The following is a 5,773-nucleotide window of genomic DNA, read 5'->3' on the forward strand; positions in this document are numbered from 1 at the left end:
ACAAACGCAAAGACAAGACCTTGCATTGATGCGGTTCAAAGAGAAGAGAAATTGCTCAAGGAAATAGAAGAATTGAAGAGAGTCAATCAGCTGCTAAGAGAGGACAAACAAAAACTCAAGAGGAGGCAAGAACCTCAATCATCGACATACCATCAGTTTCTTTTGCTGATATGGAAACACATCCGTCAAAAGGGCTAGCAGGAGAGTCAAATTTTCAAGTGCCAATCATTGAAGCCGAGCAAGTGCCAATGGTCCAGCTTTCTAAAGCTAAGGAAGATGCACTGAAGGAGCAGATGGGCCAAGAAGCGGATGTTGAATGGAAAGAAGCAATGGATTGGGAGTTGAGAGTTCTCCACTTAGTAAATGTAACTCAACTCACTCCCAACCAAATCAATGCTCAATGGCATCAACAATCACTACCCTACCCAGTGGTAAAGGTGGAGCTACTGCAGGTTAAGGAAAGACTTTACAAGGATATGCAGGTAGAGGGCTCAGATGATATCCACCAAAAATAGAGAAGGAAATTGTTGAATAAGAACTACAGATACCTAATTCTGTTCACAAGAGCACCTACAATAGCCCTACAAAAGGACCCTACATTCTGTCATGTATCAAGGGTAAGGACATGGCAGGCACACGATGCACTGAAGAAGAAGAGGCCAACATGGATAAATTACCCACAACTACCAGCTCCAGAGCAGGGACCAGCAATGGAAGAATACATGATGAAAACCCTAACGGGCACCATGACCTTCTTCAAGAGGCTCCCTGACCTCTCATGTGCAATGCTTTGTAAGATCTGCAGAATGCTGCTCACTTGCATTCAAACTTTTCACGAGCCAGAGCAAGAAAGAGAACCATGGATGTCTTCCTCGAAGGCAACAAAGTTCTATGCTATGATTTAAGTGGACAGCCTTCAGAAGAAGTCCTCTACAACTTGTAGGCCAGATGTATGTTTCTGTCATCTACCAATATGTTGACATTTGAAGAGGCATTCTATACAGGTTTCTTCACATGGCGAACAAAGATATTTGGGCCAGTGATCAGCAAACTTACATCAAGGTTTGCTCGCTATTTAGCCCAGTGAACTTAAAGATATGCGCTTAAAGTCTGCCTTGCTAGCCGTCAACCCAAAGACTACTTTTAGTCCATGAAGCTGTGTCAAGGGACAACACAATCGAGGAGGGGGGAAATGTTAGCATCAAGCTAACTCGGATAACATTTTTTGGAGCTTTTATTGCAAAAAAAACTTATTATTTTGATAAATCGGGAATGTTGGAACTCCTACTTTCTAGATAAACAGTGTAATTGATGAGTCGGGACTACAAGCTTCCAAATTGTATCAACCTATCTTTGGTTAGAGCTCCGAGATTATAAGTTTTGACCACAAAAACCTTGGCTAAGGTATAAAAGCCAATTTTTGTAGGTATTCTAGAAGTTTTTGGATAATAGAATGCAGCGTGAGCTAACGACACTCACTTCTCTTCTTCTCGCGCTTCCTACTCCCTTCCGGGTTGTCACATTGCAGTGGCGTCTATTCCGTTACAATTGCAGGTAAGAGCTCTACGCATTGACATAAACATTTCATGGTAATCCGTAGCCTTTAGTGTCACCGATCCATGACCTAATTTCATCATAAGTAGGAATTTAAGCTAGAAAAGCATAAAATAAGTATAGGCGGGATATGGGGGCATCATTGTTAAGCATGTAAATGCATTTTGGGTCGAAAACAACTAGGTCAAAAACTCACTGCTGTTAATAATTGCAATTTTTGCACTTGACCTAAAGTGAGATTTGAGACCATAAGAATGTGTGGTTAGGTCTTATAAACATGTCGTAGAAGTTTTGTAACGTTTGGATGTCTTTTGATGTTGTAACGATTATGATTGGTTTACCGATTAGCGACTAGCTTTTGGTGATTTCGTTCGTTTGAGTGTAGCCAGAGTTTGATGCGAGTTGTCTGTTGTTTTCCAAGATATTGAAAACCTCTTGTAGCGTCTATGCACTACTCGAGTCAGCTTAGTCCCATGGATTGACAATTATGTTTGTGGTTCTCACTATGTTTGCAATAAGATAGGAGTGAGGTTACAAACCCATCCTCACTCTCCAACTAGAGATGACAGTCCTATCGGACATATCCAATCTAGTTAAAATGTGTTTTTTACAAAAAAATTACTCTCTTACCACATGATTGGTTATGTACTACAAGTTCTTGAATCACACCTAATATTAGCATGAATTTTTAGAGACTTTCACATAACTGGTTCAATGTTGGTCCTGATAAGGCTGCTAATTGTCCTACTTTTATCTACAAAAATCTTGCATGGAAAGTTGCTCACTTTCGTCTTGGCAAGGATGAGTTTACTTCACTCAACTTATCTCCTAATGCTGCCATCACTTTTATCACAGATCACTTTAGTAATATAGGTTACCCAATAGATGAAACAAACTACCTGTGCTATTTCCAACTTATAAATACCACAAACATAAATTCAAATGGATTTAAGACGCCTCTAATGGTATTTTCACAACTATTACTAAAGGCAAACGAGTTTGAATGCTTTGTGCCAAAAAAACAAAAAAATGTGCTTAGATTTTCCTAAAATCCATTACAATCCATACTGGCTCATTAAAAACTTTACTGAAGTGACACTTAACCTCCTTGATCAAATTTTTTATCTCTTCTCTATTGATATCACTCAATGTTATGAAAACATTCCCATTAACGGTGATCTAGGACTCAAAAGCATTTTAAGAAAAATGATCAAGATAGCATTTAATAATGCCAACTCGAGAGGACTCTCTTACATTTCTCTTGTGAGTAAACCCAAGTGGATAAGAAAGGCTAATTTATTACCTCATGCGCACTTTAGTGAACAAAAGCTATGTAATATCATTTCATGGCTTCTTACTAACTGTGTAGTACAATTTGGTGGCCAATGCTACAATCAATGTCTCGATATTCCAATGGGTTTTTCTTGCTCCCCCCTTATGTGTAACTTATACATGGATTACTTTGAATACAATTGGTTTCTTAAAACCATGGTAAAAAAATATACAAACCTTAAGCTCTCCCTCTTTACTCACAGCTATTGGAAAATGTCTTGACTACTCCTTGAGGCTTTGATGGATGCTCCTACTCAAATTAGCCTGAAAAAGATATCGGAGTTGGTCCTAAGTTTTGCTGATCAATTTCTTTAAAGGTTTGCTTAGCAGTATGCAAGAGGTCATTAAAAGGGTCCGAAGCAAGGAGAAGTCACATTTCAGGATCTTGATGTTGCTGAATTGGAACCTGCTGATGTGGATTACAAAGTCTCTATTATTGGTGTGAAAATGGGGCGATTATATATACCATGAGCATTAATTGATGGAGGATCTAGGGTGAATGTGTTGCTTGCCAGAAGATACTTGCAGGGAACTCAATATCACTAAATGGGATCCTGCCCCCTTCCAAGTAAACACGGTTGACCAGAGAAGAATTCACTCGACCCTTGGGGATTGTCAGGGACTAGCAGATTGAGATTGGGGGACTTAAGTTTAAAGGGAATTTTGTTATCTTCAAGCTGGAGAAGTTTTCATAGACATACCCAATGATATTGGGAAGACCTTGGCTTAGAGAAGGAAAGGTTAAACAACATTGGGGAGATGACAATGTGGTATTTAAGTAGGGAAAGAAAAAAGTCAAAATGAGGATGGTGCCCAGTGAGTATCTTTCATCCAATTGCATGCCTCTACATGTAGAGAGTATAAATATGGCTCCAAAGCTTGACAGGATAAAGAGGAGGAATTTTTGTGAGTAAATTCTTTCGTGATCCCAATATTTGAGGTAGATGTACAACATATTGCATATAGGTATGTGTTAGATACTCCAAAGTAGGTAACTTTAAGCAAAATTTGGGAAAGAAGAAGCTATTATAGGAGGAAGTTGGTGTGAAGGAGGAACAAAAGCGGGCAAAAACCAAGGCAGAATAGGATTTTAAAGAGTACTTGAACAAATCTTCAAGAGTGAAGCATGATGATTTGGATGATATGAACCTAGGATCAGATGGGATCGGATGGTCAAAGTCAATGTCAATTTGGGTCAAGGCTTTAAAAGTGAACTTCAGGAATTACTCAAGGAAGACAAAGATGTCTTTTCGTGGCATTATAGTGATATGAAGGGAGTTGATCCAGCCTTTCGTGAGCACATTATTAACCTGAAGACAGATGTAGTTCTTGTAGTGGTGCAACAGAGGTATATGCTAAACCCTAGTTATGCAAAGAAATTAGTGAAGAAGGAATTGGATAAACTTTTGGCAGTGGGTTTTATCTATCCAGTGGATAAGGTGACTTGGTTATCGTCAATAGTGGTTGTTCCTTAAAATAATGGAAAATTCAGAGTATTTGTAGATTGGCAAAAATTGAATGCTGCAATAGTCATTGATCCATTCCCACTTCCCTACTATGATACCATGTTGGATGTTGTAGGAGGTCATGAGAGGTATAGGTTTTTTGGATGGTCTTATTAGATATAATCAAATAAAAATGGCAATGGAAGGTATGATAAAAGTGCTTTTATTATAGAATGGGGAGTGTTTGCCTATAATGTCATTGGTTTTGGCTCGAAGAATGAGCAACCTACCTTTCAGAAGTGGGTCCAAAAAGTCTTTGCACTTTTTTTGACAAATTTCATGAGAGTATTCCTAGATGATTTTAGTGTTTTGGGGAAAAAGCTAAAACATCTTGGACATTTGAGGCTCTGTTTGCAGAAATGTAGGAAAGCAAGATTTTCCTTGAATCCAGGAAAGTGTGCCTTTGCAGTGGGTAAAGGAGTTTTGTTGGGACATATCATTTCTAAAGAAGGGATGGCTATTGATCCTAGGAAGGTGGAGTCTACTCTGAAGGCTCCAATTCCTAAGACATTGAAACAATCAACAAGGTTTTTTAAACAAGTGAAGTGGCATAACAGGGTGTATGCAAGATAGAGCATATCCACTTCTCGCAATCGGCACCCAAGCGTGACCTCCACAATGCGGCTAACTCGTCGAGCACCCGAAGCAGGAACTTGCAACACATGGAATACTGCTAGGACTCGATGCGTTATTGGTAAGAGGCTCCACATAACTTGCCAAGTGACGTGGTCATGCCACAAAGGCAACAGATTATTCCCACATAGATGTGAACGTGGCATTGCCACAAAATTTCTTCGACTAACGTGGCAATGCCAATGTAGAGAGGCCATGTAACTCAACAAGTTATGTAGCAAAGCCAATGAGATTGTCACATAGGCAGGCCATGTAACTCGGTGAGTTACATGGCTACCGCCTTGGAAGAACTATCAACAACAACACAGCATACATGTCAATTGTCCACATAACTCATCGAGTTATGTGGTTACCACACGTAACTCGGTGAGTTACGTGGACACATCTTCGACTGTTTTCATGCCACACAACTCGAGAGTTATGTGGAACTGCCTAAGACTTATTAAGATGATTGAACATGGACCCACATGTGTGCATGGACGTTTTTGACCAGAATCTTAATGAATGTCTAACTCAAAGAATGTATGGATCAAATCTCTTTCACTCCTTGTCTCTATTGAGACTTTTTTTCCCTCTCTTTCTCTCTCTCTCTTCATACAATGTATATAAGAGCCCCTCTACCCCCTTGGATCCCCTTGTGATAAAGAGATAGATAGATAGATAGAGAGAGAGAGAGAGAGAGAGAGAGAGAGAGAGAGAGAGAGAGAGATAAAGAAAGATTTTTCTTATTAAATTTTAGTTGATGAAAA

General features: G+C 39.3%; 1 pseudogene; it reads left to right on the forward strand.

Annotated features, from left to right (window-relative positions):
* The first annotated feature begins 3,385 nt into the window (after positions 1-3,385).
* Positions 3,386-4,361, forward strand: LOC147423880 (uncharacterized; annotated as a pseudogene).
* The last annotated feature ends 1,412 nt before the right edge of the window (positions 4,362-5,773 follow it).

The sequence above is a fragment of the Adiantum capillus-veneris genome, chromosome 26 (assembly GCF_014529385.1).
Source record: "Adiantum capillus-veneris isolate H3 chromosome 26, ASM1452938v2, whole genome shotgun sequence".
In the NCBI taxonomy this organism is placed as follows: Eukaryota; Viridiplantae; Streptophyta; class Polypodiopsida; order Polypodiales; family Pteridaceae; genus Adiantum; species Adiantum capillus-veneris.